Source organism: Equus przewalskii, chromosome 2, assembly GCF_037783145.1.
Source record: "Equus przewalskii isolate Varuska chromosome 2, EquPr2, whole genome shotgun sequence".
In the NCBI taxonomy this organism is placed as follows: domain Eukaryota; kingdom Metazoa; phylum Chordata; class Mammalia; order Perissodactyla; family Equidae; genus Equus; species Equus przewalskii.
The window spans coordinates 29,928,379-29,940,286 of record NC_091832.1 but is presented as its reverse complement, the minus strand read 5'-3'; the positions used below and the strand labels follow the sequence as shown (position 1 = coordinate 29,940,286).

At 48.0% G+C, this 11,908-nt stretch overlaps 1 long non-coding RNA gene and 1 other non-coding gene across 2 annotated transcripts; both read left to right on the top strand.

Annotated features, from left to right (window-relative positions):
- Positions 1 to 773: 773 nt before the first annotated feature.
- LOC139082126 (U6 spliceosomal RNA) lies at positions 774 to 881 on the top strand. The gene has a single exon (XR_011537856.1). It is a non-coding gene; the product is annotated as a U6 spliceosomal RNA (small nuclear RNA).
- Positions 882 to 1,878: 997 nt separating this feature from the next.
- LOC139079900 (uncharacterized) lies at positions 1,879 to 11,099 on the top strand. Its single transcript, XR_011533922.1, has 2 exons — positions 1,879 to 2,197; positions 8,088 to 11,099. It is a non-coding gene; the product is annotated as an uncharacterized lncRNA (long non-coding RNA).
- The last annotated feature ends 809 nt before the right edge of the window (positions 11,100 to 11,908 follow it).

Below are 11,908 nucleotides of genomic sequence, written 5' to 3'. Positions count from 1 at the left end.
TTGAGGACATCATGTTAAGCAAAATAAGGCAGACAGAGAAAGACAAACACCATGTGATTTCATTCATATGTGGAATAAAACCAAACTTAAGGACGAAGAGAATAAATTAGTGGCTAGTAGGGGAAGGGAGGTGGAGGGTGGGCACAAGGGGTGAGGGGGTATACTTATATGGTGTATGACAAACAATAACGTACAACTGAAATCTCACTATGTTATAAGCTATTATGACCACAATTAAAAAATTAATGAGAAAAAAAGAAACAAATAAGGAAAGTCTAAGAAACTGTCACAGACCAGAAGAAGCCAAGGAGACATGACACCTAAGTATAATGTGGTGTCCTGGATGGCCTCCTAGAACAGGAAATGGATATTAGGGGAAAACTAGTGAAATTGGAATACGCTGTGGAGTTTGGTTAACGGTAGCGTGCCAATGCTGGTTCCTTAGTAGTGAAAAGTGGACCCCACTAAGGTGAGATGTTAACAACGGGGGGTACTGGGTGAAGGGTACACAAGCACACTTTTACCAACCTTGCAACATTTCTATCAGTCTAAAACTATTCTGAAGTAAAAGCTTTATTTTTTTAATAAAGGTGAGTACAGAGCAGTAAATATTAATGCCATCATATACGCAAAGACGCACACACGTAATACATATTTGCTTATATACGCCCAGTATGTCTCAGAAAGTGTCCTCTAGAAACCGTGACCCCGGAGCCCTGAAGAATAGGCAAAACACTGCATCCCCCTTCCTACCTTTGGAATGTTGAATACAGGTGGTTTGTTCCCTTCAGCACATGTACCAAAATTGGAACAGTACAAAGAATATCAGTGTGGCTCCTGCACAAGGATGACAGGAAATTTGTAAAGCACTCTATATTTTATAGTGTTTAGTAACTATAGAGTTTCAATTTTGGACGGTGAAAAAGTCGTAGAGCTCTGTCGCACAACAATGTGAACACAGGCGGCCCGCCGTATCCGAGGGTTCTGCATCTGCGGATTCAACCAACCCAGATGGAAAGGCCTAGAATGTACAGACTTTTTTTCTTGTCGTTATTCCCTAAATGATAGACTTTTTTTCTTGTCGTTATTCCCTAAATGATACAGCATAACAACTATTTCCATAGCATTTACATTTTATTAGGTATAATAAGTAATCTAGAGATTATTTAAAGTACACAGGAGGATTGCATAGGTTATATGTAAACGCTACTCTATTTTATATAAAGGACTTGAGCATCCTCAGATTTTGCTGTCCACGGGGGTCCTGGAACCAGTCCCCCATGGATACTGAGTGATGACTATATACTTAACACCAGTGGACTTTACACTTACAAATGGTTAAGATGGCAAATTTAATGTTATGTGTTCTTTACCACAATAAAACAAAGAATGTATCAAAGCAAAAGTGACGAAATGTTAACACTTGTTCAGAGATGAGTACCCAGTTTTCCTGAATAATCATATTCTGTAACTGTCTGCGTATTTGAAAAATTAACATCTCAGGCAAAGTGTTCTGCCTGTGCAAAGGCCCTGAGGCAGGATGAAGCGTAGCCAGTGTGGGCTGGAGAGCTGGGAGCAGAGGACAAGGTGGCACAGGATGAGAGAAGTAGGTGGGGACTCCATCATCCAGCCACAGAAAACAACACCCTTCCCGCACATTCCAGAGGCTCCCACCCCTGTCAGCCTAGGAGCCGCTCCTTTCTCAAGCACTAACAGGGCTCGAGTCTGCCTCCCAAATCACCCAGTGCCGGCCCACACCCAGGCCCTGCTCTGTCCTGAACACGACAAGCTCGTTGTTCCCCTTCTCTCGAGGGCTGCCTTCTCCTGCAAGAGGCGGTTCTGAGCAGACAGGTTTCTGTGGGCGGATGCCCCGGAGCAGGGTTCACAAAGACACGACTGTCTGGGGCAGCGTCCTGGCCCAGCCGAGCGGGATCCTTGCCTGATCCTCCAGCCTCCACATCAAAGAGATCAAAGCTCCCACCAGCTGCCCACAGCACACAGCCCAGCCCTGGTCCCAGGGTAGCTCTCCTGTGGCACAGTTCACCCCTCAGAGGTGAGGAGGGAGGTGGAGGGAGGACACTGGCAGCAGCTGGTAGGCGCTAGCTGGATGCCCACCAGGAGAGCCAGGCCACAGGGCAGCATCCTTTCCCACAGGCACAGCGCTCTGCAGAGCACAGCACACCACGAGGACGGCAAGGTCAGTACTCATATGCTCAGGACAGGTAAGGAAATGGAATGGGAGTGGGCCGAGGTCACACAGCCGGGCGGAGGGCCCGGGCCCTCACGCTCCCTGTCCGGCGCCCTTCCCGGGAGTACAAGAGGCTTCCACCCCAGGGGTAGCTGCCTAACTAGGGAAGATAGTGGGGCGAGCCCTCCCAAGTGCACCACTTAGTAGCCGGGATCTTTGGGCAGATGATGGCCTTCTGACCTTGACCTCCCAAAGGTGCCAAGGGCAGTGTCTTGCGCATAGTAAATATCCAGCAGACAGTAGCTCTTCTCACTGTGGGGCCCTACAAACCATCTTCTGCAGAGTTGTTACTGAACAGCCAACTCACATACACCAGGGAGCATTGCATGGGCTGAAATCGGAGGAGGGGTGTGGGTAGCAGAGGGGCAGAACACCCCCTGGGCAGGCCCTGTAGGGTGGGGCTGCCTCCGGCCTCAGAGGGGACCCTCTGAGACAGACCCCCAACCCCAGCCCCAGGCTCACCAGCTTTGCTGAGATTAAATGCAATCAGAGGGGCCGGCCCCATGGCCAAGTGGTTAAGTTCTCATGCTCCACTTCGGCAGCCCAGGGTTTTGCCAGTTCGAATCTTGGGCACGGACATGGCACCACTCATCAGGCCACGCTGAGGCAGCATCCCACATACCACAACTAGAAGGACCCACAACTAAAATATATACAACTATGTACCGGGGGGCTTTGGGGAGAAAAAGGAAAAATAAAATCTTTACGTGCAATCAGAGCCACAGAAGAGGCAAAGGGAGCCGGGAGACCTGGGAGTCCAGTCCCAACGCTGATCATAATGCACCATGCTACTCTGGGGAGTCACTTCCTCTCTGAGCCTCGTGTTTTTTACATTAGTAAAATGAAGAATCTGGACTTCATGAAATTGAAGGCCCCTTCAAAACTAAGGTCCTATAAATGTATTTTATTCCCCAATTCTTCCTAAAATGAATAGATAGGTAGATAGATAGAGATCAATCGATCGATGGATGAATGGATGATGGATGGATGGATAATGGATGGATGGATGATGGATAGATGGATGGATGGGTGATGGATGGATAGATGGATGGATGGATGATGGATGGATAGATGGATGGAGGATGGATGGATGATGGATGGATGGATGATGGATGGATGGATGATGGATGGATGGATGATGGATAGATGGATGGATGGGTGATGGATGGATAGATGGATGGATGATGGATGGATGATGGATGGATGATGGATGGATGGATGATGGATAGATGGATGGATGGATGGATAGAAAGATAGAAAAAAACTGGCTGGTTATTATCTTCTTTTAAGGCTGACTCTAGGAAAAAGAAATAAAAGAAGAAAAGGGGGGTGTGGAATGGGAGGAAGTTATCATTTAGGGCATTCAGGGACCAACTGCTGAAAGGTAAATCCTGTGGGGCTTCCTCTGGGGCTGGAGCTCCAGGAATCAGGACAAGGCTTAGAGACTCCGACCTCAAAAAGGCACAGAATAGAGGCCCCAGAAGGAAGGCCTGACTCTTGCCCCCTCCCCGCAAGGGCAAGCCCCTCCCTGTGACTCTACAAAGAGTATTACTCGCTGCCAAACCACAGGCAGGCTAGCAGCTGTCAGGGAACCACCTTGCGCTGTGTTTGGGCTGGAATCTTCAGAAGCCCCTCTGATTACAGCCTAAGGGAGGAAACTGGACCCAGAGAATGAGGAACTCTCTCGCCAACAGAAGAGACTACTCAGTTTTTGAAATGCCATCTGAGACTGGTAAAATACTATACAATTTTAGTGAATAAATACTCTACAGATCAGAATGAGAGCTGTAATGTCTCCACGTGGGTGTTTAACCTCTACCGTGAACCACGAGCGTGAATGTCCAGCTCCCTCCTGGGCACCTGAGCAGCAATAGTCATCTCAGACTTGTCTAAAGTTCAATTCCCACGGCCTCCCCACCTCACTACATGGCCACTCTATTCTTCCAGATAGTAGGACTAAAACTTTGGAAACGTCCATGGCCTTTTTTTAATCCCAATTAAGTATCAGCAAGTGTGATGGTTAATTTTATATGTCAACTTCACTGCCCACAGGGTGCCTAGATTAAACATTATATCTTAGTGGGTCCCCCCCAACGTAGGGTGGGCCACATCCAATCAGTTGAGGGTCTGAATAGAGCCAAAGGCAGAGGAAGGAGAAATTTCTTCCTGCCTCACTGCTTCAGCTGGGACCTCTCATGTCATCTTCTCCTGCCCTCAGACAGGATCTACGCCACCAGCTCCCCTGGTTCTCAGGCTTCAGACTCGGACTGAACGATGCCACCGGCTTTCCCAGGTCTCCAGTTTGCAGAAGGCAGATGGTGGGAATTCTCAGCCTCCATAATTACATGAGCCAATTCCTCATAATACGTCCCCTTTTATATATAAGCATGTGTGTGTGTCTCCTACTGGTTCTGCTTCTCTGGAGAACCCTGACTAATACAGCCAGTCTTGCTGGGTCTCTTTGCATAAGAGCTAGTGCGTATTAGCCGTGCTGCGTGCCAGGCACTGGTCTAAGCACTTTCCACATTAAGTCATTTAGTCTCCACATGACTCTGGGAAGGAGGAGCGCTTGTCCTCATTTTATAGATGGGGAAACTAAGGCACAGAGAGGTTAAGTAACTTCAAAATGATGGGACTGAGATTGGAAGGCAGGCTGTGCAGCTCCAGTGCCATGTGCCCTGTGACTACGCCACACTGCCCTTCAAGGACTTCTCATCGCCTGCGTCACTACAACTCTGGCCCCAGGCGCCACCCTCTCTCGCCAGTGTCCTGACTGGACACCCCGCTGTCCCCTCACCACACCCTAACAATCTATTCTCAACAGGGTAGCAGAGAGCTTTTCTGAAAGGGAAGTCAGATCATGTCACACCTTTGTCCTAAGCCTCTGGTGGCTCCCATGTCACTCAGAGCCAAAGCTGAAAGACTCACTAGATATGGTTTATGTTTTGATCTGAATAGCAGTTACGTGGCTATATATGCAAAAACTCATTAAGACATGGGTATTTCACAGTCTGTATGTTTGTTTATATTTCAATTCTTTTAAAAATCAAAGCATCGAGAAGAGAGAAAAAGGGGTCACAGGGCATCCACCACATGGCTTCTCTAATCGGTGGGGAAATTTTCCCGAAGGCCCCAGCAGCTCTCCCCAAGTCTCTCTTGCACCAGAACTTGGTCATATGTGTAGCCCAGTACCCATCACCAGCCAAAAGGGGTGGAAGCACCATGACTGGCTAAGGGCCATCATGATCCGGCCGCTGGATCCTATTACTGGAACAAAACTGGAGTTCAGGCACAAGAGAAGAAGGGTAAGTACTGTTGGGTGGGCAGCCAGCAGTGTCTGCCATGACTGTAGACAGAGCCAAGGAGAAATAAGTCCATCCAGGCAGGGATCACAAAAGTGAACTAGCTGCCTGCTCACTAGGCACACCCACCTGCGTGTGTTATGCAAAGTACTTACAAGGGGCTCTCCTGCCTTACATGGAAACCTCATCCCAGACAAAGAGAACCAATAGGATAAATGGATGGATGGTTGGATGGTTGGATGGATGGGTGGGTGGATGGGTGGATGGATGGATGGATGGATGGATGGAAGGATGGTTGGATGGTTGGATGGATGGGTGGGTGGATGGGTGGATGGGTGGATGGATGGATGGATGGATGGTTGGATGGTTGGATGGATGGGTGGGTGGATGGGTGGATGGAGGGGTGGGTAGGTGAATAGACGGCAGGATGGATGGATGAATGGGTGGGTGGGTGGGTGGAAGTGAGTGGATGGGTGGATGGATGGATAAGTCAGTGGATGGATGGTTGCATGAGTAGGGGTAGGTAGATGGGTGAATGAATTGGTGGATGGGTGTGTCTTAAGGAACTGGCTCACACAATTGTGGGAGCTGGCAAGTCCAAAATCTGTAAGGCAGCAGTCTGGAATCTTCTAGCAAGCTGAAACTCAGACAGGAATTGATGGACAGTCTTGCAATGAATTTCTTCTCTGGGAAACCTCAGTTTTTGCTCTTAAGGCTTTCAACTGACTGGATGAGGCCCACCCACACTATCAAGGATGATCTCCTTTGCTTAAAAGTAACCAATTGTAGACGTTAACCACATCTACAAAGTCCTTTCACAGCAACACCTAGGTTAGTGTTTGATTAAACAACTGGGTACTATAGCCCAGCCAAGCTGACACATAGCACTGACCATCAACTCAGCTGACTCACCCTCAACTGTGCTTCCCTTCCTCCATCCCCCCTTTCCCCAGTCAACCCCACTCTAATTCCCCATCTTTATCTGAGCTCAAATGGCCCCAGAATTAACCCCCAGACAGTGGCATTCCCACAGCCAAGATCTCCAGGGGCATCACTCAGGAGGGTTCCACATGGAGCTGGGAGTGGCATGGAACCAGAAAGATGTTTCTATCAAGAACCTGAAACAAGAGACCCAGACTTGGCCAAATCAGCCACAAAAACCTGAAAAGAAAAGAAAAAACCTACTCCCAGATCAGCTGATCTTTCTCTGGGTTCTTGGTTTTTTCTGCTCCATAGATTCCTTGGCATTTGCTGTCTCTCATAAACATATTTCTGTGATATATACTGTAAATCTGCTTCATTTGAAATTCACAGTTAATGACCTAGTCCCTTGTATTCAGGAAACAGAGTAAGGTTCCGGCTTTTAAAGGCCAGGAGTTTACCAGCCAGAAGATGACAAGTATTACAAAGTATAGGCCTTCTCTAAAAGCACTTAAGAAACAGTCTCCGTCAGAAATTTCAAGAATACCTTCAAATAACATCATTTATCTGCCAAGAGGCCAAACGGGTGGGGAGTGATGGTGGGTGGAGAGTAAATGAGTATTTGATCAAATCCATACTTTCAACTCTTTGAGGGGGGGATAAATATTTACTAACCCTTCTTACTCTGGAAAGGTGTGTGTGCACACTCATGTGTGCAAGGGGGGTGTGCATGGGTGCAAGTACTTGCAAGCACATATGTGCACCAAAACTGCATCCCCTGCCACCAGCCCCCATGGTTGACACAAAACAAACTCAGCCATAATCTGAACTCTGTGATCAAAGAGGTAATTTAATCAGCGAGGATCCCTGTTTTCGGGCCGGCCCACTTAACTGAAACCCAAAGCCAGCTCTGGAGTAAAGTGGGCTGCGGACAAATCGATCAGGCCCATCGGCACTTTCTCATTTTCAATGGAGTCAGGGCTTAACCAGGTTAATTTCTGTTAAACGCATTACACAGGTGCTCTCCTCTTACCAGCCCAATGATTTTGTGTCTGCCTGAAGGATTGTAATTGCAATCCAGCGAGACGCCGGCTGAGCAGCGTGATTTACTGATTGCCGCAGAGTCAGGCCAGCCTCCCACCTGCCAGCCGCTGAGCAGGAACTTTCTTCTTTGAATCTTGTCACGATTAACGGCTGAGGGTCCGGAACAAGGCACTGAGTGAGCAGCTGTCCCTGAGGAGAACAGGATGCTGCTGCTGTTGGATGCCCCCTCTGTGGTTCTCTCCCAGCCTGAGCGGGAGGGGTGGGGGTCGAGGGCCTCTTTGTTCCATGGAACAGAGACTCAGGAGGGCTTGGGTGCTGCTGGTCATTCTGAGTCATGCCTGTTCCCAGGGCGAGTGTGACCCTCTTAGCTGTTGTATAGGGGCCAACCCCAGTCTCTCAGACCTCAGGCCTCCCAGAGGCAGGACCAGTGCCTCAGACCCCACCTTCTTCTCCCAGACTTCTCTCCCCTCTGCTCTATTTGGGCCTGAGTTCCGCACACCCAGATTTCCAGCCTTCTTGGCTGTCACCTCATCTGTGGCCTGAGCAACTCACCCCACATCTCTGCTTCCCAGACCTCTCATCTGCTGACTCAGTGTGACGAGGACACCTGCTTGTAGGGTCGTGAAGACAAAGCCTGGGGAGCAGCCCACCCAGGACCTGGCACACGGCGAGCCTTCAGTCAATGTCAACTGTACTCATTTTCCTTAAGAAGAGAAGCTGGAAGGGATGGACAATAACCAGTGCTGGCGAGGAGGTGAGAAACTGGAACCCTCCTCCATTGCTGGTGGGGATGTGAACTGGTACGGCCACTGTGGAAATGGTTTGGCAGCTTCCTAAGGAGTTAAATGTGCATTTACCATATGACCCAGCAATTTTTATTGCTGGGTATTTACCCCAGAGACACAAAAGCATGTGTCCACACCAAGACTTGTACACGAACGTTCATAGCAGATTTATTCGTTATACCACAAAACTGGAAACAACCCAGGTGTCCATCAACAGATGAATGGATGAACAACGTGCGGCACAGCCACGCATGGAATATTATTTAGCAATAAAAAGGAAGGAAGACCCAATACCTGCTACGACATGGATAATCCGCAAAACCATTACTCGAAGTGAAAGAAGCCAGACACAAAAGACCACACAGCGTATTACTCCATCTACAGGAAATGTCCAGAAAAGGCAAATCTATAGAGACGGAAATTAGATTAGTGGTTGCCTGGGGCTCAGAATGGGACAAGGATTAACTAGGATTGGGCCCCAGGATCTTAGAGAGGTGGCAAAAACAGTCTGAAACTCGATTAGGGTGATGGTTGTGCGACTCAGTACATTTACTAAAAAGCATTGAACAGTACAATAAAAATAGGCAGATTTGACAGAATATAAATTATGCCTCAATGAATCTGTTTAAAAAGAAAGAATGAGAGAGGCTGGAACCTGCCACTTACAAAGAAGTCTGCTTCCTTAGTTGGATTTGGGGTTGTTTGTTTGTTTTGCCAAGGTCGGGCAGCAGGCTTTTGTTGGGACTGAAAAACTCGTGTATGTGCCATTCTATGAGATGCTGGTGTAAATTACCAAGTGCAGGGCTGGGTACAATACCAGAAATGACAGCGGGCATCGCTTATAACGGATTAGCTCTCTTTAATTGAGAAAGGTCTCTCAGGAGAGGAAAGACGTAAGTGGGGTACAATCGACCTTTTACAGTCACTACCTGCTCTCTGGATGTTCGGCACACGGAATGCGGATAAAAATTCATTGTCAGTGGGAACCAATTAGAAATTCAACTCTGCATTCAACATGCATTGCTTATTGAGCATTTTCCACGTGCACAAGTTACTGAGCCTGGGCCTCAGTTTTTTCATCTGCAGAGTGGGATGATATTATCAGCAACCTCACAGGCTTGCTGTAGGGATAACTTCAGTTGTATAGGGAAAGTACTTAGGGCGGGGCTGGGCCCGTGGCAACTGTCGGCTCTAGTCATTACTTTGTAAACCAGGACCATCTCCCCAGATTGGCTTCAAGGGTAGCCTGGCTGACTGGTGGCTGCCAGCCTGGCCGCTGGCTGCTGACTTCCAGATTCGGCACCTTGCCCCTTTGGTAAGCAGAGAACAAGGTAGGGCCTCCCTCGCACGCCCCCACGCTGTCCTTCGCAGCAGCACTTACTGCATCTGTGATGCCACTATCCTTGGGTGATTGTTTAAGCGATGGCTCTCTCTCCCACTGGAACGCAAGCTTCATTGGGGCAGGCACCAGGCCAGTTTCCGCTTACCACTATGTCCCCATCTGCCTGACACAGGGCTTAACAAGCTCGCAATAAATATTTATGGAAGGAAGAAAAAAAGGAAGACAGAGAGGGAGAGGGAGGGAAGGAGAAAGGAGCCACAAGCATCGGCTGGAACAACTCTCCCAAGATAAATGTTATTGTTGCCAAACAAACTTCCAGTCCTAAACCCAGAGTCTTCCAGTCTGGTGCCTGGAAACATTGGGGGAAATAGGAATTTTAATTATAATGGGGGACTGATGCACAAATTGGTACCACATTGTTCTCAGCTCAGCTTTCTGGAGTTCCGCAGCACTGGGGTGGTAAAAACACAGAAGTGTGGTAGCTGACGTGTCTTGCTGCCAGGCGCGACTCCAAGCACTTTACACACATTATTTAATCCCTCTGAGGCGGGTACTGTTACCATCCCCATTTTACAAATGAGAGGACTAAGGCCCAGAGGGGTTCAGCAACTTGCCTGAGGCCACACAGCTACGTGGCAGAGCCAGGTTTGGATTCACATAGTTGGACTCTGGAAACTGTGCCATTAACTCCTACAAGATGCTTCCAGAAGAGAGAGAAGTGTTTAAGGAATTAACGAGTAGCATTTCTTTTCCGACACTATGGAGTTCAGGAAGCCATCATGAGAAAAAAGGCCATCCCAAACAACCCGCACTGGGATGCTGAGGCAGGCGGATCCCTCACAGACTCTGTCACTCATTCAGTGTTTATGGAGCACCAAACCCTCTGTTTCCCCATCTGTAAGGTGGAAATAATAATAACAGATGCACCTTGTAGGATACGGCACTCGGAACACGGCCTTGCACATGGTAGGGGCTCAATCAGTGTTCGCTGTATTGTTGTCAATTTGAGGCAGGACCTGTCTGGGCTGTGGGAATAGAAAGACAAAACAGAAAACAAAGGCTTTCCCCAAAGGAGCCCTCTGGGTGGCAGGGGGACAAGGACGAATAAACCATCACAACCCAGTCATTCTTCAGAAAATGAAATAGTGCCTCCTTAACCAAAATATAAGATCTTGGCATTATTTATAATATAAAATGCTATTTGAATTAAGTAGACGTACACACACACGCGTGTACATGTAAAACTAGTGGCATCTGAATAAGGTCGATGAATTGTATGAATGTCAATTTCCAGTGGATTATATCCATGTTAATTTCCTGATTGGGACATGGCACTATAGTGATGCAAGATGTTACCCTTGAGGGTAACGGGGTGAGGGGTACTGGAGATCTTTCTCATTATTTCCTACAACTGCATGTGAATCTGTATCTCAAAATAAAAACTTTTTCAAAAAGTTCTTGACTCTTTCAAGAGAAGTTGGTCTGTCATGCAGGCACTATATAGGACTCTTAATCCCCCTAATAAACACACATAAATGCTCTTATGAGCATCTATATGAGATGATGGGCGTTAACTAATCCTATTGTGGTAATCATTTCACAACATACGTAAGTCAAGTCACCATGCTGTCCACCTGAAACTGACACAGTGCTGTGGGCCAATTATATCTCAATAAAACTGAAAGGAAAAAAAATGCTGTTATGACTATCTAGTTTGCCTGGAAATAATGTAACGATAGGACCATTAATAAGGGCCAGGCACGCTTTATGAGCATCACCCCCAGTCTTCACTAGAGAGCTGCAAGATGGGTTTGTGGTTTTTTTTAGGAAGATCAGCCCTGAGCTAACATCTGCTGCCAATCCTCCTCTTTTTGCTGAGGAAGATTAGCCCTGAGCTAACATCTGCTGCCAATCCTCCTCTTTTTGCTGAGGAAGACTGGCCCTGAGCTAACATCCGTGCCCATCTTTCTCTACTTTATGTGTGGGACGCCTACCACAGCATGGCGTGCCAGGCGGTGCCATGTCCGGACCCGGGATCCGAACTGGTGAACCCCGGGCAGCCGAACCAGAACTTGTGAACTTAACCATTGCGCCACCCGGCCGGCCCCAAGATGGCATTTTTAATCTCTAAATTTTAGCTGAGAGCTAAAATTTGTTCATAACATGGGGGAAATTACATCTGGTTTTGTGTCTGCCGAGAGGTGGTTGTCCAGTGAGCACTGCGGCTGAGCTCACGCACTTGTTCCCCTCCGTACCCCACCTTCCA